Genomic DNA, 24,667 nt, shown 5'->3' with positions numbered 1-24,667 from the left:
GTTTTCTTTATGAAGGTGGTTGTCTTGTAGATTACAGGGAAAGCACTTATTTAATGTTTCCTATAAATGAAAGGAAAAATATATCATTTGTTTGGAAATGAGACTCGTCTTCTATCCGCGATTGTATTGAAATATCGTTTTACGCACCAGGTGCTTTATGAATTTAGCTGTGTCACGTGCCCGTTCTTGGAAACGTTACTTTTGTATTAAAAGAGAGAGAGAGAGAGAGAGATAAATACACTGTGTGTGTGTGTGTGTGTGTGTGTGTGTGTGTGTGTGAGAGAGAGAGAGAGAGAGAGAGAGACAGAGACGTTGGATTTGTACAGTACAGTACAGTACAGTGCAGTGCAGCGAGGCGAGGTAAGACGTCAGCGGTGACCGGTCATGCTCGGTTATTCGCGTGCCCGGAATCCGGACATTAGACATGGGGCGATTACGTGGCGGAGCCGAGTCGTGTGGGGCCGGACACAAGCGGCTCGGTCCCCACGTCAACAGGCGAGCCGTGACCGGTCAAACTGTGGTGTCACCGGCAGACACCACACTTGCTAGGTGGTAGCTTTTAAATCGGCCGCGGTCCGCTAGTATACGTCGGACCCGCGTGTCGCCACTGTCAGTGATTGCAGACCGAGCGCCGCCACACGACAGGTCTAGAGACACGTACTAGCACTCGCCCCAGTTGTCCAGCCGACGTTGCTAGCAATGGTTCACTGACAAATTACGCTCTCATTTGCCGAGACGATACTTAGCATAGCCTTCAGCTACTTTTGCTACGACCTAGCAAGGCGCCGTATTCAATTGATATTGAGATTCTATTAATGTATCATCAAAAGCGATGTTCTACAAATGTGGATTAAAGTTAAGTATTCCAGAAGCTACGTACTTTTCTTTATAGCATTCATTTCGTATCCTGTTTCAGACGTCACGCCAGCCTGCGTGAGTTTAAGCGCGTGCCTTTCGGCTTCCTCTCATTGTGTCTAGGCTGTCTTGTCTAGACACAACACAAACACTGAGCGTTGCAGCACTCTTAATAGAGAGCACACGCGCCCCGACACCATTGTCGGTTTCGACAATAAAAAATGAGGTCAGATACTTTTTTTAACTGGCCTTGCATAATTGATTATTTGTTCGGAATATTTACAGTCACAGCGGCAAAGAAGAGACGGGTGTTTAGGATCGGGAGCTAGCGGAGACTGGTGGCGTCGAGGGCAGCTCTGCTCTCTCGGTGAGAGCACGAGGCTCAACGAGCGATAGCGTCGGCTGAGGTACCACCTGCTCTGCTCTGCTCTGCTGCACGCCTGACGCCCAGGTATGCGTGCGTTGCGCAACACGCGGCGGACGTCAGCGCCTGCCGCAGCTTTCGCTTTCGCCAGCGGGACTGTGACTGAGACGCCGAGCGGCGGCTCTCCGGGCCGGGCGTCGCGCGCAGACGAGCCGCAGGCGGCCCCGCCCCTCCCTCCTCCTCCTCCCCCCCCCCCCCCCCCGAGACTTCCGGCGGCCAAGGCCAGCGGGGCCGTCAGCCCGGTCCAAGGCCGCCACGGCAAGGCACGGCACGGCACGGCCTGTCCCAGCAGGGCTCAGCTCTCAGCCTCGCCTCCTCCTCAGCCTCAGCAAGCTACAGCCGACCACCTGCCCAGTGCCGTGTTTGTAAACACTGAGGCACGGACCGCTCTGCCACTAGCCCCCGAGCGCTCTATTCTGTCCCTACACTTGGTCTAGCGTGCGGGAGTATCGCTTCTCATACTGCGCTAACCCGAAATATCTGACAGTCGAGCTCGATCGCACCCTACTTAACTAGGAACAATGTATGTGTACAAATATCAAGGTAAGCGCCCGGAACAATATAATCGAACACTGACATACTATAGATGGGGAGCACAACGCAGACTGATTTGTCTTTGTCTTTTTCCGGCGTCACGTATACAGCAGAAACTCTCTTCGTGCAATATCACTAAATCGGATCTACAGGGTGAAAAGTATTTAAACCGACAAACTGTGGGAGGCTGTAGGGGACATCAAAATGAATATTTTGCCCTAATGTCATTTTTTCCTACGAGGATTATTTAAATCGTTGGAGGCCCTGCCACGTTCTTCAGTTGATAGAGGCCGTATTACGATCTTCAGTAGTTAGAGGGCGTTTTACGTTCTTCAGTTGTACGCAACTGCTGTCCACCAGTGTAGTAGTGCACTGTCTCTGTTTACTAACGGAGCGATACATCTACGTAGCGCACCACAACGGACGAGCTGCACAGCAGGTTTATCAACAACAATATCCTAGTCACCGTATCCCACATCATACGACCTTCGATGCTGTGTACCACCGTCTACGTGAAAGCGGGTCATTTAGCAGATTACCCGGACAGGGACGCCGTCGCACGGTAAGAATGCTGCAATTTGAGGAAGCTGTCTTGCAGCATCTGGAGCGGGATCCTTCAATCAGCACTCGTGCAATTGCACGTAACATGGGGACGAATCAGACGAATGTAAGAACAGTCCTTCGAGAGCAGTTGTTAAGTCCATTTCACTTACAGCGTGTCCACAACCTGGAACCAGTCGATTATCCACCCAGAGCACAGTTTCCTTAGTGGTACCTGGAACAGTGTGAAATGCATCCTAAATTTCCATCCTCTGTGTTGTTTACCGATGAAGCAACGTTCGGGCGTGATGGAGTCTTCAACATGCACAATTCGCATGTCTGGAGTGACGATAATCCACATGCCACAGTTACTAGCGCTCATAAAGTGCGGTTCTTCGTTAATATGTGGGTCGGTGTAATTGGAGACTGTTTAATTGGGCCGTATCTGCTACCTAGTTGTTCTCTCTTGGGTCATAAAAAAATGGAAAAGTGTTTGTTGGTTTAATTAATTTGCCGCCAGAGAAATCTTCCTCTACCGGTTTAAATACTCATAGGAAAAAATGACATTAGGGAAAAATATTCGTTTTGATGTCCCCTACAGCCTCCCAGAGTTTGTCGGTTTAAATACTTTTCACCCTGTATAAGTTCTTTGGTAATGCTCCCCCAGAAGAACGCAGCAGTTGAACGGAATGGAAGCTCTGAACAACAAAGGAAAGTAGGATGTAAGAAGATAAATAAAAGCAAAAAAAAGAAAAAAAAGGGGGGGGGGAGTGTAATGGAATACACTCGAATAAAATGAAGCGATTGTGAGGCTATTAGGTTAGGAAATGATAGTAAGAGTATAGTAGGCGACATTTTTTACTTTTGGGGGTAAAATAAATGAGATGGCCGAAGCAGAGACGATGTAAAATGGAGACTGGCACTGGGAACAAAATCATGTCTGAAAAAGAGTACTCCATCAACATCTAACATTAATTTAAATGTAGGGAAGCTTTTTCTGGAGGCATTCGTCTGCCGTGCAATCTTATACGGAAGTGAACGTGGACCATAAGTAGTTCAGACAAGAAGAGAAATGTGGTACACCAGAAGAATGCCGAAGAATAAATGGGCATACCACGTAACTGACGAGAAAGTGATTAATATAACGGCAGAGAAGAGAAATTTGTGGAATAACTTGACAATAGACGAGATCGTTTGATAGGACACATTCTGAGACATCGAGCAATCGTCAATTTAGTGCTGGAGGGCCTCTTAGGGTGTAATTGTGGAGGGACACAAACGGACGAGCAGAGTTGAAATGGATGTGGGTTGCAGCAGTTATTGGGAGAAGGAGAGCCTTGCACAGGATAGCGTAACGCGGAGAGCTGAAGACCACCACAACAACAACATTTAATGTGTCTTTAACTCGTCGATTCTGTAATGTTAACTGAGTTCGTTCCTTTGAAAGGTCCGGCCGACTTCGTTCCCCACGTCTGAAATATCCGGAGCGTGTCCTCCGTCGCTAATGAACTCGACCCTACCTTCCCTCCTCCTGCGAATAGAGCTCCCTCCCTGGTCTCCTGTCGTTACTGAAGAGACCAGCCGAATAAAAACAATCGATTCAGTCGTTCGTGGTTTTACGAATCGACTGAGAGTCATGCAAAGGAAGTCTAGGGGGTTGGAGGCGACTTTAACCAGCCGAGTATAGACTGGGATGTCTACGGATTCACTGCTAGGGGTGGGCGGGGGGGGGGGGGGGGGGGAGGGGTTACAGACGAAAGTCATGCGAAATACTTTTGAACACGTTTTCTGAAAATTGTCTAAAGCAGCTAGCTCGGCAGCCCATACGCAATGGAAATATCTTAGACCTTGTCGCTACAAGTGGGCCTGATCTTACCGACAATGTCAGTATACAAACGGGGATTAGCGATCATGATCAATGAATTATGATTACGAAATAAATCAGTCAAGAAGACTAGGAGAGTGCTTCTGCTAGATCTAGCACGTAAGCAGTTACTAACATCTTACTAGTGAATTGGCATCACTTTGTACCAATACGATGGACGTAGGGGAATTATGGGGAAAGTATAAGCGCACTGTAAATCGTGGTCTGGAGACTTGCGTGCCTAGTAAGTGGACAAAGGATGGAAAAGCCCCACCATGGTTTAATAACGAAATTCGTGAGATGCTGAGGAAGCAGAGGTTGTTGCACCCTAGCTTCAAATGAGGATGCACAAACGACGACAAGCGAAGGTTACTAGAGATTCGTGCATCTGCGAAAAGATCTGTGCGCCAAGCATACAACTACCACCGTCACTCCTTAGAAAAACATCTGGCAGAGAACCCGAGAAAATTCTGGTCGAAAAAACCCCCATGTGGGTCTAAGGCTTTCATTCAGTCCCACGGTGTGGCAGTTGAAGATAGCAAAACGAAAGCCCAAGTTTTAAATTTTACGTTCAACAAACCGTTCACGCAGTCAATAAGCATACCTGGCGTAGACAAGAAACTTAAGGATTTGAAAACAAATAACGCACCAGGTCCGAATGGAATCATCATCATCATCATCATTTCAGACTGATTATGCCTTTCAGCGTTCAGTCTGGAGCATAGTCCTCCTTATAAAATTCCTCCATGATCCCCTATTCAGTGCTAACATTGGTGCCTCTTCTGATGTTAAACCTATTACTTCAAAATCATTCTTAACCGAATCCAGGTACCTTCTCCTCGGTCTGCCCCGACTCCTCCTACCCTCTACTGCTGAATCCATGAGTCTCTTGGGTAACCTTGCTTCTCCCATGCGTGTAACATGACCCCACCATCTAAGCCTGTTCGCCCTGACTGCTACATCTATAGAGTTCATTCCCAGTTTTTCTTTGATTTCCTCATTGTGGACACCCTCCTGCCATTGTTCCCATCTACTAGTACCTGCAATCATCCTAGCTACTTTCATATCCATAACCTCAACTTTATTGATAAGGTAACCTGAATCCACCCAGCTTTCGCTCCCATACAACAAAGTTGGTCGAAAGATTGAACGGTGCACAGATAACTTAGTCTTGGTACTGACTTCCTTCTTGCAGAAGAGAGTAGATCGTAGCTGAGCGCTCACTGCATTAGCTTTGCTGCACCTCGCTTCCAATTCTTTCACTATGTTGCCATCCTGTGAGAAAATGCATCCTAAGTACTTGAAACTATCCACCTGTTCTAACTTTGTTCCTTCTATTTGGCACTCAATCCGTTTATATCTCTTTCCCACAGCCATTACTTTCGTTTTGGAGATGTTAATCTTCATACCATAGTCCTTACATTTCTGATCTAACTCTGAAACATTACTTTGCAAACTTTCAATCGAATCTGCCATCACAACTAAGTCATCCGTATATGCGAGACTGCTTATTTTGTGTTCACATATCTTAATCTCACCCAGCCAGTTGGAAGCCCAGTTCAATTTTATAGCGAGTACGGCATTGGCCCCTTACCTAGCTCGAATTTATCGTGAATTTCTTGCCCAGCACGAAGTCCCAAACGACTCGAAAAAAGCGCAGGTGATTCCAGTATATAAGAAAAGTAAAAGAACGGATCCGCATAATTACAGACCAATATCCCTAACTTCTGTTTGCTTGAACACATTCTCAGTTCGAATACACTAAACTTTCTTGCGGCTAAGCAGCTTATGTCCACAAATCAGCACGGTTTTAGAAAGCATCGCTCGTTCGAAACTCAGCTTCCCCTTTTGTCACATGATATACTGAGAACTATGGACGAAGGGCAACAGGCAATTTCCATATTTCTAGATTTCCGGAAAGCATTTGACACGGTGCGCCACCGCGGACTGTTAACGGAGGTACGAGTATATGGAATAAGCTCGCAGATATGTGAGTGGCTCGACCACTTCTTAAATAATAGAACCCAGTCTGTTGTCTTCGACGGCGAATCTTCATCAGAGACAAGGGTATCGTCAGGAGTGCCCCAGGGGAGTGTGATACGACCGCTGTTGTTCTATGTCTGCGGTTGTTTGCTGATGATGCCATGGTGTACCGTAAGGTGTCGAAGTTGAATGACTGTAGAAAGATATAATACTACTTAGACAAAATTTCCAGTTGGCGTGATGAATGGCAGTTAGCCCTAAATGTGGAAAAATGCAAGTTAATGTGGATGAGTAAGAAGAACAAACCTGTAATGTTCGGATACGGTATTACTAGTGTCCCGCTTGACGCAGTCAAGTCGTTTAAATATCTGCGCATAACGTTGGAAAGCGATATGAGGTGCAATGAGCATGTGAAAACTGTGGTAGGGAAGGCAAATGATCGACTTCGATTTATTGGGAGAATTTTAGCAAAGAGCGGTTCACCTGTAAAGGAGACCGCATGTAGGACGCTGCTTCGACCTGTTCTCGAATACCGCTCGAGTGTTTGAGATCCCTACCCGGTAGGATTGAAGGAAGACATCGAAGCAATTCTGAGGAGGTAGGTTCGAACACAACTTAATGTGTTACGGAGATGCTTCGGGAATTCAAACGGGATCCCTGGAGGGGAGGCGGTGTTCTTTTGGAGAAACACTATTGAGAAATTTTGAGAACCGGCATTTGAAACTGACTGTTCCCGCCAGCATACATCGCGCGTAAGGACCACGAAGTTAAGATACGAGAAATTAGGGCTCATACGGAGCCGTACAGACTCGCTCTATTTGTGAGTGCAACAGGAGGGGAAATGAAAAGTAATTGTACAGAGTACCCCCCGCCAAGCACCTTACGGTGGCCTGCGGAGTATTTATGTATATGCAGATGTAGATGTAGAGGAATCGAATGAAAATAATCGATACAGCCCGTCGTAGTTTTGCGTATTAATTGAATTATTCATTCTTTCTTTTCGAGTGCAACTAGACAGTGGTCGTTATGTAGGTTGAACCACGAATTCGTTGTTCCCACGAAGAAATACTTCTGACAAGTGGCAGTGTATGCCAGAGAATTAAAATAATTTGTATTCTATTAGTTTGTGTTCACGTTTCCCCATCATTAACTTAAAGGGAACTATGAGTATGGATGCAAGCTGGCGGCAATGACAGAGCTTCAATAAATTTAAATTCAAAAATATTCACTTATTTAAACATCAGTTTCCAGTGCACTATTACAGAGCAGACGTCTGTGGGTAACTTGGTGTACGTGGCAACAGTGCGCTTGGTTCACACAGCTGCTGCCTACCTAACTTGCTCATGTTCAACACTAAAGCTCATGCTGCAACTTTGCTACAGTATAGTAGTATCTCAAACGTTGGCGAGCTGATGCAGCAGACCATTTGACTGAAGGCGTCCGATTTTTTCCGACTGAGGGCTGGTGCGAGACTATTTCAACTTGAGTGCTTTAAAGTGTCGTTGTTTAACAGAATAATAAGTGAAACGGAAAACAAGTCTCACATACATCAAAACATTTCATCTGACTTTAATTTGCTGCCAGACAACGCCTTAAATGAAAGCTCTGTAATTTTTCTTGAAAAATGTGCAGCTGATTTTGGTGCCAATGTAGCAGAGATATGTGGTCGTTATCTGTGCGAATGCGCAGGTTGCCCGAACTCTTACGGGAATCGGCACTTTCGAGTGCGCGAGTAATAGTGGATGGGCAAATATCTATTAGGTACATTACGTATGTAGACTGTGGACAGTTGGGAATGTGGGCCTCACGGGAAGCGTGCAAGGGTAAGTCGCTGCAGTCTCGCTATTCATCTGTGTCCTCGATGGCTCAGATGGATAGAGCGTCTGCCATGTAAGCAGGAGATCCCGGGTTCGAGTCCTGGTCGGGGCACACAATTTCAGCTGTACCCATCGCGGTATATCAACAACACCTGTCGGCAGCTGAGGGTTTCAATTATTTATCATTTGTTCAAATGTGTGTGAATTCCCAAGGGACCAAATTGCTGAGGTCATCGGTCCCTAGGCTTACACACTATTTAAACTAACGTATGCTAAGTACAACACGCCCGAGGGAGGACTCGAACCTCCGGCGGGAGTGGCCGCGCAGTCCGCGACAAGGCACCTCATACCGTGCGGCTCAGTCGCTTCTATTCAGGTGATTACTGTCGCATCGCGGGAATTGAAAGGCTTTGAACGCGGAATAGCAGTTGGAGGTAGACGCATGGAGCATTCCACTTCCGAAATTGTTTGGGAATTCAATATTGCGAGGACCACAGTCAAGAGTGTGCCGAGAGTACCAAATTTCTCTTACGTGTCTCCTCGTCACCGTCTGATTAATGTTGCAACACGTTTTCTGATCTCAAAAAGGTGTTGTTTAGTCTCCGGTGAATTTTTACTAGTATATTTCTGGGAGGTTCTCTTTTGTATTTCCAAAGTGTTCCACATGCTTAGTTGCAATCAAGGTTGGCTTTTTGTTCTTATTCTGCGGGTTGGCGGCTTTTTGGCTTTCTCCATAATCTTGGTTCGGAACTGTTCCCTGGTGACTGCCTTTTCTTTCTCCCATTCCTCTGTTATATTATTTTCTTAGATCCTGTTCCGAAGCTGCGTGCTCTTGCAGCATGCTCTTTTGGGGTACATTTAACTATGACGTCGGCAAGATAGTTATCCAAGTTTATACGTTTGCACCTCCGCTGATCTGTACGCTGTGAACTTCTTTCCGAGAACGCTATCTGAGAGAAACGAGATGAATGTGATACTCATCGAGCAACTGTATGGATTATCTACAGGTCTTTTGCTTTCGAAAAGTTTTTCCTCAGGGAAGTCTAAGTGATTTTCAAACCATTTTATTGACACAACGCACTGAATCTGCCAACATTCCTGTTGGACAATTTATGTGATGAGAAATCACACACATTTCTTTGGTATACCTTATCTCCGCTAAATTGTGCTAGTAGCATTCTTAAAACGGTTCTTTGTTACACATACACTGATTACGTTCCGGCGTAACGTCAAGCGCAGGCACGTCGGCCCGAAACGTTGCAGCAGAGAACACTTTGAGACGATGTCAGCAATAGAACGCTGACTAGCACGACACCACGAAAGCAGCGGGTCCGCAGCTCGTGGTCTAGTGTTGCTGCCTCTGGATCACGGGGTCTGCGGTTCGATTCCCGGCCGGACTGGGGTTTTTCTCTGCCCGGGGACTGCGTGTTTGTGTTGTCATCATTTCATTACCATTCGTGACAGTGACTAGATTGGACTGTGTAAAAAATTGAGACTTTATGTGGGCGCTGATGACCCAGCAGTTGAGGGCCCCACAAAGCAATCATCATCATCATCGTCATCATCATCATCATCAAACGACAGGAACGAAGCCTATACGAAAAGAATATAAGCGCCGCAACTGGCGAGCCTCGGCCGCACTAGAAGAGCGCAGTAGAAGACGAGCCGTCATCCTAACTATTCAGTCGTGACTAATGTTTTGGTTGCATGAAAATTGTATGTATCGAAGGGCACTGATTATTTGAATGTCGCCAATTGCTTGCGACACCTGTTTGTGAAACGGCAGAGTGAAGTATTATCAATCCAATTCACTGTAATAAATTCCATTAATAATATTAGAACAAATAAGCCCTCGGTCACAAATATTAAGTCAAAATTGACCAGGTTTCGACGCTACTATGAGCGTCGTCTTCAGAATTAGACTAACTGTTCTAAAACAAGAACGAAGTGCTCGTATTAAGAAGGGTGTAAGACAAGGCTGTAGCCTTTCGCCCCTACTCTTCAATCTGTACATCGAGGAAGCAATGATGGAAATAAAAGAAAGGTTCAGGAGTGGAATTAAATACAAGGTGAAAGGATATCAATGATACGATTCGCTGATGACATTGCTATCCTGAGTGAAAGTGAAAAAGAATTAAATGATCTGGTACTAGAGGGAGCTGTAGAGGGCAAAACTGTAGAGGAAGACAGAGATTGGAATACGTCAAGCAAATAATTGAGGAGGTAGGTTGCAAGTGCTACTCTGAGATGAAGAGGTTAGCACAGGAAAGAATTCGTGGCGGGCCGCATCAAACCAGTCAGTAGACTGATGAAAAAAAAAAAAAAAAAAAATGGAAGCACTGGTTTTTATTTCTGTTCATGGTATGCGTAACGCCTTTCGCCAACACATCTCCAAGGCATCAATTCTGCTCTTGCTCCCAGCTTTTATAGCCAGTGCCTCGCACCTGTACGATAACACAGGGAATGCCAACGATTCCAACAAGCGCATCTTTGTTGTTTTGGACACTGCTCGGTTCTTGGTGTGTTTAACCACTGCAGTCAGACCAAGGGTGATCCGTTGTTTTGTATTTCATTATCCGACTTTCCTGTGTCATTGATTAGAGATCCCAGATATCCACAATCATTCACTACCTCCAGAAAGTTTGATTTGATCTACATCTTGCCAATTAACAACCACCAGCAAAGACCCGATTTCTTAAAAATTCGAACTCGCGTGTATAAAATAGCTTCAAACGTTTTATTACTTTACAAATGAGTTAATAATCTGGCAAATACATTCATAAGTGTACACGGATATTTTCTGCAAAATGTGATGCGAATTGAGTTAGTAGTAAACAAGTAATTAAATGGCTCTGAGCACTATGCGACTTAATTGCTGAGATCATCAGTCGCCTAGAACTTAAAACTAACTAAACTTAACGAACCTAAGGACATCACACACATCCATGCCCGAGGCAGGATTCGAACCTGCGACCGTAGCGGTCGCTCGGTTCCAGACTGTAGCGCCCAGAACCGCACGGCCACTCCGGCCGGCCTAGTAATTAATTAAAACGTTTCAATTAAAAGTCTGACTGCATGAATTGCGAAGGTGTATGAGACAGTCAAATAAAAATGAGACGCATGGAAAAGAAATAAACCGTTTATTATTTCAAAAGCAATCGCCACAGCTGTTAATACATTTATCCCACTGTGAGACAGGACGGTCACTGTCTTAATGGAAAAAACGTTGCGATTGTCCACCGAACCATGGTTGTACTCAGGGGCGCACATCTTCGTCCTAAGCAAATCGATGATGTGGAAGGGCTTCCAAGCGAAACATTTGCAGCGTAGTGAAACAAACCTGGCAACACTTTTGGAGCCCTGAAGGACAATCGTGGTCGTCGATTTGCTCCGTTCGAAGAGGTGCAAACATTTTTTCGATGAAGGCACTGACCGTCTTGTCTCACAGTTGGATAAATGCATTAACAGTTTTAGCGATTACTTTTGAAATAACAGTTTACTCACTTATATGAACTACTACTGAAAATAAAACTTTTCTTGCAAAATAACAATTTTGTTTACCTACTAAACTTCGCAAGTTACAAATTGTAGTGCTCCAAATTGGCGAGCAGCACTGTCTTTACTTTTCGCTTGAGCGACATCAGGTGAGCCGTAACAATATATGCTTCAAATATGTAAATTTCGTTCTACGATTTGTGCACTGAACGTCCAGTTTTCTATTTATTTCATGTTGCACGCAGGGGATACTGACAATAAGGTCTTGAGCCCGTATGACCACTGTATGTTATCAACATTAGTAAAATGTGTGTCAACTACGTATATTGATCAACGCAGTGTTTGTACCGTAGAACCTTACTGAAGTAGTATTTCTTATAACAAAATTCAAAAAGGCCTCTGGCTATTCATTGAAAGGATAGCTTTTCTGTTTTAATTTGTCGGTGACTCATAGTTTTGAGGTTACTCAAAGTTTGGTACACTGATACTCGACAGGGTGTATAGTGAAGGGTTCGAACTATGAACAGTGAGTGAAGGAGTTTTGTTTGATTCTTGACTACAGATTTGATCTTGGTGGTCAATTCTGTGGTAGATATCGCTACAACTTACCCTGCAGTAAAATCTGTGAGGCTTATCGCCATTTTAAAGAAGTGCTTGGCAGGCAAGTCGGACGAATAATAATTATTACGATGATTTCTTATCAGTTTGTGATTAGTATTTAAGAAGAAAGTAATCGAAACTGATATATTTCGACGTTACACATCAGACCTAGTAAATAATATCTGTGGTCAAGCGAATTTTATCAAGTCGGCGTGTTATTGTTTTAGCGCTGCGAAAAACTATTCTTACACGACGAAAACAATCTAGAAGACAGACCATTCTCATCTAGGCAGTTACAACAAACCTGATATCCATCTATTTAACAGAATGAGGAATATATTTACAATGAAGGAAGATATGAAATTATATACGAAGACATTTTCGTATGAGGTATATCCCCGCCGATAAACATTTTTATTTATATCATCAGAAATATTCTTTGAGAAATTTTAAGTAAATATCGGTACCTCTGACGGAAGACTATAACGTTTACCATATCCTAAATATACCGGCATGGCTCTGTGAGCAACTGAAGAGAAGAGAGGATTTCAGTTATAAAGTTTGCATTTAAAAAGAGAGTACAACCAGTAGAAGATAGTATTGTGCCTACCAACGGGAAGGAACACCTCAATATTTACCATATATTTCTGGCTACGTGTACTTACCTTCTATTCGGCTTGTTGCTATTCAGATTTTCGCATTTATAGATGTGGCTCACCCAACACTTTTCCACTTCTGTCTTGCACAAAAACAGCCCAGTATCCGCTATATTGCCAACTGAAATCTTTGTTCACGTCCAGAAATTATATCTGTGATCAAAGTTATATTTTGCTTACTAGTTCTACAAGTAGCTTACATCTTAAGGCGTGTGTACATTGAGCTCAGAACATGTTTTTGTTCGGAACATTGTGTGCAACTTGTCCCCTCAACATGTTGGCAACATTGTTCGTTGTTCGCATACCAGTTTACACTACCGACCAACATTTCTACGTATTCGCATAGTCTGCAGCGGTGAACTGATAGGTTACTTTGTGTATTCACATCAAGAGATACGCTATGTCAAGTGAAGAGGAAGAATTAATGACATTTAGTGGTGCATTAATAACACTTAACGAAATGAACAGACGAAGAAAACGACGTAGTCGTCGTTGGTGGACCAAAACATACTCTAGAAGAAGTGGCGGGAATGACATGCTTTGTGAGCTGAATTTGGAAGACGGTTCTGGCTTTCTTAACTTCACTGGGATGTCGCCCACCGATTTTGAAATCTTGTTGAATATTATAGGACCAGTTGTTTCAAAGAAAAGACACAAATCTCAGAAAAGTAATCCCTGTGAACCAAAGACTTGCTGTTACTCTTCGTTTTCTGGCATCAGGAGACTCCTTTCAAAGCCAGCCATATCTCAAATACTTCCATATTATCCAGGAAACGTAGTTATTTAAACCCAAACCACTTCGTTTCGTAAAGTGTGTCAGTACCACATCCAGATTTTTTACTTTCCTCTATTTTTCTTTTCTCTTGTCGGTATTGAGACAAGAGAGATTTAATTTTTTTGTCCACGTCACTGCTGCAGGTGCCAAGCGCCGCAGCAGCAGCAACTTTTTGTAATGAATCATGTTTTATTTTAGTATTTTTGTAACCTGCGCAACGTACATTCCACAGGCACTCCTCTGCCTCATAGAGCGATATCAACTGGAAAATTTTGTCTCGTGACCACTCCATTTCAAATAAAAATGAAGGAACATAAAATAAACGCACCACCACACGCCAGCAAAACAAAAACCAAAACACTCACTCAGAGCAAATGAACACTAGCGCTGCGTAGCGGAATTTAGTAGTAACGGGCCACGAACAATGTTTCTTTGATCTCTACCGACGCAGCCGTGGAACACTGATTTTGTGTTTCGAACATCGGTAATTCATTACAAGCCACGGACAATGTTGTGAACAATGTTCCGAACTCAGTGTAAACGCGGCTTTACGTAGCCTAGTAGCAACACTCTGCTGCAAAAGTGTGACGTTTGTCAACAGGAGCAACACTAGCGCACCTAGCGGTGACAAAGCAGTCACGTGCAAGGTCGCGTAACTTTGTTTCCAAAGCCATTTTGTTGAACATCGTTGCCGTCTGTGGCTTAGATGCAGCAGCAATTCTGAAATTGGTTTCTGCTGCGTTGGGAAGCAGTTTTATTGCTTTTTACGTTTTATGATAACATATGCGTGGTTTTTTCTTTCGATACAGGTGTTGTGGCTTATTTGACACGTTAAATAATGCAGGTATTACACTCGATAAAAGTTCCTGAGCTCCACATTCACTGATTTGGTTGGACTTGGAGACAAAGCTTCGCGTTGTTGGGTAGATATATGACGTCGTTCTGCAAAAGATCGGGCCTTATAGCGTTTATTAGCAAATTTTTGTTATTCCTGCCAAGCCTTTCTGCAGTATAGCAGATGGAAGACCCGGCTTCTTGTTACCGTATTACACGACCCCGTTCACTCAGTGAGGTGTTGATAATTGTGTCGCCTTAAAGTTATTTTTGACGAACATCAACTCACCACGTCCAATCTCAAAGGTAACTACCGCTCACGACCGGTACAGCTTGTATTTAAAGCAAACCTGATTTGCATCCTCAGAGTGCAGCTATTAGCGCCACTCTTATGCTACTGGCGCGAAACTTGTACAGATATCATCCTTCAGACGTAGAAACATGCCTACCAGCTTTCGTTTACGTCGCACAACTCCTTCTTGGTGCTGCAATGTTTTGCTGTCGGTGTAGTATTTTTTTGGAGTGTATCGCTTATTATCGGTTAGAAAATAATATCAAATCAATTTCGTACCGTTGTTAGGCAATGATTTAAAAATCGATTCAGAGATTTTATCCAGGCTGCAATGTAGGGTCTTTTTAGGAACAGATCATACACATGTAATATGAGAAAAGGTTTAAAAATTGGAGATGCAAGTGGATTTAACGAAGCTCAAACAAACCACAACACGTATACCAGCAGGCAACATACAAGAAATATAAATGACATTCAGGTAAGCTGCTATATTGTACAACCTAGTCTATTACAAATGGCAGGAGAAATAACAGGAAATGAAAGGGCAGAGAAAAGGCACGAGTAGATTTCGAGGGGAGGGCGCAGAAACTAAAAAAACCCATCAAAGAAGAACAACACCACAATTACAAAAGCCTGAGGAACAGTATCACTAGAGAGGTAAGACGAGGGAGAGTAAAGTATTTTGATGATGCCTGCAACTCCTAAAGTTAGCGTGAAAACAGGAAACATAGTCAAAGCTTATAAATAAATACAATATTTTTTTGAGGACACAATAAACGGAAGCACAACAGCTATGGATGAAAATGGCAATATGTTGAATAATGATGACGAAACTGCAATATGGAAACAGTGCATACGAAAACTGTACTACGTAGAAGAACTGCCACAGAACACTTTTGAGGAAGATACAGAACTAGACGGAAATACATGGGCGAAGCAGTATTGAAAGACGACATTGAATTATTTCGGAAGAAACTGAAAAACAACAAATCTCCTGGTACAGTCAAAAGCCATTTTGAACTTCTTAAGTCAGGAGGAAGTAAAATTAAAAACGAGATGTTTAATAATATGTACAATACGTACGCACAGGGAAATCTGGCTACACATTCTGAGACAAATTTTATGATTCTCATTCGCAAGAACATAAATGCCATAAAATGTGAAAACAACAGGAATGTCGTTCTGGCTGTTCATGCATCGAAAATAATACCCACAGCTGCCTTAAGCCGAATACTGCAAGAAGTTGAAGCTTCATTCTCACAAGATCGGCTAGAAAGCAATACAGGGCTATTAGAAATGACTGAAGCGATTTCATAAATTCACTGTAGCTCCATTCATTGACATATGGTCACGACACACACGTAGAAAAACTCATAAAGTTTTGTTCGGCTGAAGCCGCACTTTAGGTTTCTGCCGTCAGAGCGCTCGAGAGCGCAGTGAGACAAAATGGCGACAGGAGCCGAGAAAGCGTATGTCGTGCTTGAAATGCACTCATATCAGTCAGTCATAACAGTGCAACGACACTTCAGGACGAAGTTCAACAAAGATCCACCAACTGCTAACTCCATTCGGCGATGGTATGCGCAGTTTAAAGCTTCTGGATGCCTCTGTAAGGGTAAGTCAACGGGTCGGCCTGCAGTGAGCGAAGAAACGGTTGAACGCGTGCGGGCAAGTTCCACGCGTAGCCCGCGGAAAATTGGCTCATGCCACAACTGGAGACCGACAGCGCCGACTTCATCTTTCAACAGGATGGTGCTCCACCGCACTTCCATCATGATGTTCGGCATTTCTTAAACAGGAGATTGGAAAACCGATGGATCGGTCGTGGTGGAGATCATGATCAGCAATTCATGTCATGGCCTCCACGCTCTCCCGACGTAACCCCATGCGATTTCTTTCTGTGGGGTTATGTGAAAGATTCGTGTTTAAACCTCCTCTACCAAGAAACGTGCCAGAACTGCGAGCTCGCATCAACGATGCTTTCGAACTCATTGATGGGGGCATGCTGCGCAGAGTGTGGGAGGAACTTGATTATCGGCTTGATGTCTGCCGAATCACTAAAGGGGCACATATCGAACATTTGTGAATGCCTAAAAAAACTTTTTGAGTTTTTGTATGTGTGTACAAAGCATTGTGAAAATATCTCAAATAATAAAGTTATTGTAGAGCTGTGAAATTGCTTCAATCATTTGTAATAACCCTGTACTTGCTACAAAGTAATATCTACAGAAATGACTGCAAAAGAATCTAACTACATGCGTAACTTCCATAGATACAGGAAAAACTTTTGATAATGCCTAATGGAACACAATTTTTGAGGCCTTGAGAAAGGCTGTAAAGGCCGAAGAATGATACAGAAACTTTACAAAAATGAGATAGCTCTTATTGATGGAAGACGAAAAGCTGGTGCATTTTCATCCATTCCAGAGAATAGCAACCCGGCAAGTAAAGTGACACGGGGGGGAAAACGGCAATTTTTAGTTTGTCACTGAAAAATGCACAAAAATGTGCACGAAAAATATAATGGAAAACACTGCCAACAAAACTTACTTGTAATGTAAAGGAAGTTTATACTATTTCAGTGTGAGTTTATAGAATTAGTTCTTTAGGAAGTTTATACTATTTCAGTGTGAGTTTATAGAATTAGTTCTTTAAGTCGAATTTTCTCAGGTACGGCCTTTTTTGAGTGGTGGTACTGTTCTTGCCGGAGTCGATATGTTAAGATCTACCGATTATATCCTAGATGAAAGCAGTGGTGGGGACATAAGGGGGGGGGGGGGCGGCGTCCGCATTTCCACCCGCGCCGCCCCCGCCAGCCAGCCCGCACGCTATTCGTTCGTTTCTTTCGTCAGTCGACTCGAATCGAGTTATCGAGTAGTTGCACTTTCCTATTTAGCACGCGCGTCCACGCCATCGTTTCTGTCTGGCACATAGATAGCTAACACACACAAATTTGCCAAGAAGAATAGGCGCATAGAATTCATCATTTAAGGAAGAGAGCCATAATTATAACTTCTTTTATATCATAAGATGACATTGCCTTGTATATGTGTATAATCAGTTTAGATAAAACGTTCTTAAACTTTGCATGTGACTTGATTATTTTTTATTACGGTAGAAGTAAAGGTAGCGCAAGATATCTTTAGCGTCCCCTCCCTGAGGTTTTTCTGTATCCGCCACTGGCTGAAAGTGGAGGTGATCTTGAAGCCATGATAATTAAAATGGGTAAGGATACAGGGGAAGAATAAGTCCAACACTAAAGTGATAACACGCGATAAAAAAGAGAATGTGAAAGTCCGAAATACTAGATCAGGATGAATGGATGGAACAAAGCCGGCGCCAGAAGTAGAACTGCTCAATCGAAAATTGTCTTCAACAAGAAGACCTTAATTTACATTTTTTTAGTTAACTGACGATTGGTAAATTGATACTTCAGCAACTGCAATAAAATGGACCAAGTTTCTACATTTTAGAAAATTTGCCTCAATTTTGGACTTTTTTTTGTGGTCCATCTAACTATACGTACGGGAAGATAGTCCATTATACACAAACAGCAAAGTTCATCTACTTCTTTTAGTGTTTCCTTTACAAACCTAATTCCGTCGGCATCTCGCGAAATAAATGGACTGCAATCCATTGCCGTGTTTTATTTACATTGTTGTTCAGGTTAGCGTAATATCTCTTGTGAAGATGCCATCCATACCTTTGAAAACGTAAAATTTCGCAAGAGGTTCGAAATTCTGACAAAATAGGAATAAGCTATAGGGAAAGACGGAGAATATACAATATGCACAGGAACCAAGCGGGAACAGTAATAATGGAAGAACGAGAAGGATGATGATGATGGTGATACGGTGGTGCGGGCGTACTATAGCGAAGTCTTTAGCGCCCGTACGAAAATTTTCTGGGACGAATGCAGATGATGTTTGTTGTTGTGGTCTTGAGTCCAGAGGCTGGTTTGGTGCAGCTCACCATGGCACTCTACCCTTTGCAACCTACATCCTTTTGAATCTCTTTATTGTATTCATGCCTTGGTCTCCCTCTACGATTTTTACCCTGTGCACTTCCCTCCAATACTAAATTGATGATCCCTTGACGCCTCAGAACGTGCCCTACCAACCGATCCTTTCTTCTAGACAAGTTGTGCCACAAACTCCTCTTCTCCCCAATTCTATTCCAATACCTCCTCATTAGTTATGTGATCTACCCATCTAATCTTCAGCATTCTTCTGTAGCACCACATTTCGAATGCTTCTATTCTCTTCTTTTCTAAACTATTTATCGTCGAGTGCAGATAAAGATTGCAAATTTATTAAAACGCGAACCGCAAGCAAAGACAGGAACGAAGTGCTCGAACTAAATACAATGTAAGACAGAGATTCAGTCCGTTGCCCTAGTGTTCCATGTGTACCTCGAAGTATCAACGACGAAAAAAAAAAATACAGATTGTGAGTAAATTGAAGAAAGGCAAAAGGAACAGCAGAAATTCGATCGGCGATCAACGTAACTTCAAAAGAAATGACGACGACGTGAAGTAATTCTTCTTGCATGGAAGCGAAGTAACACATGACGGACGACGCAAGAAGGACGTTAACAGCTGATTACACAACCAATGAGGGCATTCCTCGCCGAGGTAACAGAATGATCGTCTGGGGCACAGTGCTCTGTGGTGGTGAGTCACGGACTGTGGCACAACCAGGAAAAACAGAGGAGGAGGTCCTGAGATGTGGCGCTGTCGAAAATTTGCTGGTCTGATAAGGCACGAGAAGGTTGTCCACAGAATCGGCGAGGAAACGAGCGTGTGGAAAACGCAGGCAGCAAGTCGGATCATGCTAACAGGACATACGTTAACACGTCAACAAGTAGCTTCCAACGTACTAGAGGGAGTCGTAGAGGGTAAAAACTGTAGAGAAAGAGAAAGGTTGGAAATACATGCAACAATAACTGGAGTCGCAGTCTGCGAATGGTACACTGAAGTGAAGAGGAATTTCGTGTCGGGCCGAACTGAGAGAGTTACAAGACTGGAGTGTATACGGAACAAAGAATAAAAAATTATACACCAGCTACGAAAAGCACCAACAATTTGGAACGATTATTCAGACACGTACCATGGATATCAGAACCGTTTACGCAATGAGGAATCTACAAAATTAACTGTGAAGAATGCCAAATATTTTGTACTGGACAAACAGGAATAAAAGTTAGAACACGATTTAAAGAACACGCGACAAGAAGCGACAATAACCCATCCACATTTGTTGCACACAAAATATCTAATACAGATGGATCACTTCACATATTACATAAGTTACAGAAAGGAAAAATCATGGATGTAATGGAAGAAATTGAAATTTATGTCCATCTAAAAGATGAGTTAGAGTTTTAAATGAGCAAAGGACCTGCGAAATGGAAATTTTTTGGTTCTAGGCGCTTCAGTCTGGAACCGCGCCACCGCTACGGTCGCAGGTTCGAATCCTGCCTCGGGCATGGATGTGTGTGATGTCCTTAGGTTAGTTAGGTTTAAGTAGTTCTAAGTTCTAGGAGACTGATGACCTTAGAAGTTAAGTCGCATAGTGCTCAGAGCCATTTGAACCATTTTTGTAATGAATACTAAGACGAGCGACGGAGAGAGGTAGAAACCGCAGGAGGGAACAGGAGGCGTTCGGCAGGGGTTCTGTTCTATGTGCGCGCGCAGTGGCCTAGTGGGCTGCACACTTCACCGCTGAATAAGGCACCAGGGGAATGAGAACAGGATTGTTCGTACTGATTTGTACCGTGTTTCGAACAAAACTACCTTGGGTTGCGCAATAACAAAAAAAAGACACCGCATTTGTCGTTCTTAAGACCTCCTAACGACCACTAAAGGTGTGAAACAGCACATCCTAGGCCGTTTTTAAACCTACAGTGAGAGCCCATTTCCCTGTCGCACTCCCGTTTTTTATTTCAAAGGGTTCCGATAATTCGCCCATAAAATTAACTTTCAAAAATGTGTTTGTAAGGGTTGCTTTTATAATATTAGTTGTTTTCTTATCCAAACCCATTTCTCTAGGACTGATAATAGAGATTCTCTATCAATCGAATCAGATTCCCTACTATAATACTTCGTCAATAGATGATTGCCTACGATACGAAATAATACTGATTGAAAATCAACGATCGGTATGCATGTCTCTTAGGTTTCTCTTGCGAGTCCTACTAACCTATCGTGTAAGGCGCTGCAGTCATAGACTGCGCGGCTGGTCCCGGCGGAGGTTCGAGTCCTCCCTCGGGCATGGATGTGTGTGTTTGTCCTTAGGATAATTTTGATTAAGTAGTGTGTAAGCTTAGGGACTGATGACCTTAGCAGTTAAGTCCCATAATATTTCACATACATTTGAACATTTCTGAAACCTACAGTTGCTGAAGAATCGCGTTTCTTTTTAAGAACAGGAAATAAGAACAGCAAAGACATGATGAATTGTAGAAAGATGTATATGCTTAACAACGTGAAGTTCTTATTCGCCATGCGTCGAAACAAACCAGTTAATGAATGCGTAAAATAACAAGCGGATATGGACTGCAGTACGTTCATTATTTAACGGACCAGGTAAGTCACTATATCCAAAACTCGCGAGAAAATTACCACACGGGCGTCATAATAAAGCGACGAAAACAATTAAACCGTTTCCCAGCTCAAAAGGAACAGATTCCGCAGTTGTTGCTACATGACACCCACAAATGCCACAGCTTTTCAACACAGTCGTCTTTTCAAAAAAAAGTAATTACATTAAATAAATATTCGTAAGTGCAATAATAAGCAATTCTTTACTTTTTGTGCAAAACTGTCGTTGTGAAATAAAGTGCCAAGGGAAGAAATGCTCCTTATGGGCCACGAAGACGTTGTTGCTGATGTCATTTCACTCACGAGTTTCAGGTCTGTTTACATTTATGTTACGATTTTTCGGGTCTGTCGATATTTTACTAACTTTTCGAACGCAAAAATATAGTACCTGTGGCGTCTTCTGTCATCGGCCAGCGCCGTGACATGCTCGCGTGTGCTGCAAAACTTTCCCGCTGGACGCCTAAGACGCTATACACAAGCAACATATATGTTCTGTGTTTATTCTTTGATTGTTGATTTCTGTTTCCACGTTCTACTCCGTGGTGAAAGCGTGAATGGAAGTGTGTTAGATACGGAACAATTTACCGTACTGAACTTTTCTCACGCCTCCGCACGAGTTATCGGTTGCAGTGTAATATTGTGTTTCGACCGCAGGGTTTCGTAAATAAATTATTCCATGAAGGTGGGAGAAGCCTACTTTCTTATTCAGCCTACAAGCTCACTCAGATGTTAAACCGTCGATCGCGGTAATTCAAACCGGTACCGACATTTCCTTTTTCGTAAATATTAAGTGGAAAAAGAATTAAAAACAAGTTACGGCATACACGACAATAAGTGTGGAATGGCTTTCTTGCCGCTAGGAGCGTTGGTGTCTCTCGAATTATCAGATGGTTGTTTATTTATTTTATGGCCTTCATTGGACCACTGTAGTCAAAAATACAAAGTTCTAAACAAATTGTTACAAATGGATACAATTTGGTTCGACAATAACTTAATATATTTAGGTAATATAATTATTAGAGGCTATTCTTATATGAAAGGTGTTTTGCTCTTCTGTCTGCCCAATATTTCTTCATTCTTTCAGATATTTTCTTTCTTTCTTCATCTGAAACAACTCTTCCTGTACTCCTTTCATTGATTTTCATTTGTAGTCTGGTTTGGGGGTCTTGCAGTATTCTGGTTTTCTCTGTCTTGTTTTTTAGGTAATCTACTGTGATTTGAAGTTCTTTTATATCTTCCTTAATTTCTGTGATCCATTTAATGTCGCTCTTGCTATTCCACAATTTTTGTATTATTTTTTTACTAATTCTGTTTTCTGGAGTTCTCATCAGATGTCCAAAGAATGAGATGCGTTTCTTCCTGATTGTGCTCATGACTGGTTCTATTTTCTTATATACTGTTTCATTTGATGCTATTCTCCAATGTCCATTTATTTTATACTGTTTATTTATACATGTCCTAATTATTCTTCTTTCTATTTTTAGTATTCTGTCAATTTCTGCTGTATTAGTTGTTTTGAAGATAGTTTCAGCTGCATACGTTATTTCTGGTTGTGTAACTGTTTTATAGTGTTTTAATTTTGCATCTATAGATAGGCTTTTTTGTTGTATGTAGTTTTGGTAATGTAATTTGCATAGTTCAGTTTTTTTATTCTATTTTGCCATGATGGCTTCTCATTTAGATTGTATGTTATTATTTCGCCTAAATACTTAAATTTATCAACAATTTTGATTTCCTGTTCTCCTATTGTAATTTTGTTTGCAAGTGGTGGATCAGTTAGCATAATCTCCGTTTTTTCAAATGATATTCTAAGGCCTACTTTCTCTGCTATTTCTTGTAGTGATTTCACTTGTTGCCTGGCTTCTTGAACGGTATTGGCTAGGAGAGCAAGATCATCAGCGAATCCCAAGCACTTTAAGCTAATATCATCTTTTGCACTTCCAATTCTTATCCTCTTTGGATTGTCCTTGTACCATTCTCTCATTATGTATTGCAGTGCACAGTTGAAAAGTAATGGTGATAGGCAGTCACCTTGTCTTAAGCCTGTTTTTATGAGGAATGGTTCCGAAATTTCTCCTCTAAACTTCACTTTTGATTTGGTGTTGGTTAGAGTGAGTTGTATTATTTTAATTAGTTTTGGATGGAGTCCTAGATTTTTTAAAATTTTTAATACTGAAGGTCTGTGGAGACAGTCATATGCCTTCTTAAAATCTACAAAGGTTATTGCCAGAGGTTTCTTCCGTTTCTTGTAGTATGCCATAATCAATTTTAAACTAATTATCTGCTCTGCACAGCTTCTCCATGGTCTGAAACCTCCCTGATTATCAGATGGTAACAAGTTTGAAAACAGTGAGTGTCGCGGCTGTAAGTTGTGTGTTTTGTTGGACTGAAGTGGGAGTACGAGGACTGTGGCAGGCACAGAGAGAGTAGAGAGAGAGAGCGAGACGGATGGCTTGGGGAGGGATGGGGTGGGGGGGGGGGGGCGATCTTCAGAGCACAGCACGGCTTGCAGCACACAGGAAGCGGAGGCCGCCCAGTCGCATTCCAGTGCCGGCTGTCTGTGCTGTGCCTCTGCTGGGGAGGGGAGGGGTGGGGGAGGTGGCCTTGTGTGTGTGTGTGTGTGTGTGAGAGCGCTGGCGTGCCACAGCCGTGACGCGGACCACGAGTCCGGCGCTGCCTGCAAGCCTTAAAACACAGCCTTCCCTCGCTACTCAGCGTGCACGTTTCTTTCAATTCTGTTCCCATTACATTCGGAATAATTTCCTCGTTTACAAAATCGCATACCATTTTCTACTCGCTACGTGACGAAGGCAGTTACCGCTGCAGAGACACGCAGTCTTAAGACGTATTTGGAAATATATCTCGAGTGATCATCTTGCGGTTGAAGCTCCTTTTTTTTTCGTGTTCGCTTTAACAATACGTATGTTTCTGGATAGAGTCCGCCTTTAGCAAAACACAATTCTGTTTTTTAACCAAAGCATGTTTCACTGCAGTTGCAGCATCTTCAGTGGGCTTTTATTTTTCATCTGTTAAAGATAAAGAGTGTTCTTTGCTGTTTGCATACACGTAGCTACTAGTTTTTAAATCGTAATTACAGATGACTACGAAGTCTTTCGCGACGGAGTCCTTGCATAAGAACGAAGTCCTGACGAAGATGACGGAGGTAGTCACCGATAGCTCGGGCTTTTATCCAGATTGGACGCGGCAAGTAAACTGAGAACTTTTTACGCACGTAATTACAGATATTTGAAAAAAGACACAAATTATGAATTCATACCTTTTTACCACATGGTGTGGTTTTCTGATGTCTTGTGTTTCTTCAGTGACCGTTTTGTTCCATAGTTTGTCATCTGCAACCACTTATGCCTTAAAGTAGATAAACTGTTTAAGCCAAAAT

At 42.8% G+C, this 24,667-nt stretch overlaps 1 protein-coding gene and 1 non-coding gene across 5 annotated transcripts in view; one reads left to right on the top strand and one right to left on the bottom strand.

Moving 5' to 3' along the window:
- LOC126164718 (tight junction protein ZO-1) overlaps positions 1-24,667 on the bottom strand; it is a 736,986-nt gene that overhangs the window by 654,265 nt on the left and 58,054 nt on the right. The gene's annotated exons all lie outside the window — the stretch shown is intronic.
- On the top strand, positions 8,056-8,129 carry Trnat-ugu (transfer RNA threonine (anticodon UGU)). The gene has a single exon. It is a non-coding gene; the product is annotated as a tRNA-Thr (tRNA).

The sequence above is a fragment of the Schistocerca cancellata genome, chromosome 1 (genome assembly GCF_023864275.1).
Source record: "Schistocerca cancellata isolate TAMUIC-IGC-003103 chromosome 1, iqSchCanc2.1, whole genome shotgun sequence".
In the NCBI taxonomy this organism is placed as follows: Eukaryota; Metazoa; Arthropoda; class Insecta; order Orthoptera; family Acrididae; genus Schistocerca; species Schistocerca cancellata.
This window is presented reverse-complemented; position numbering and strand designations above follow the sequence as displayed.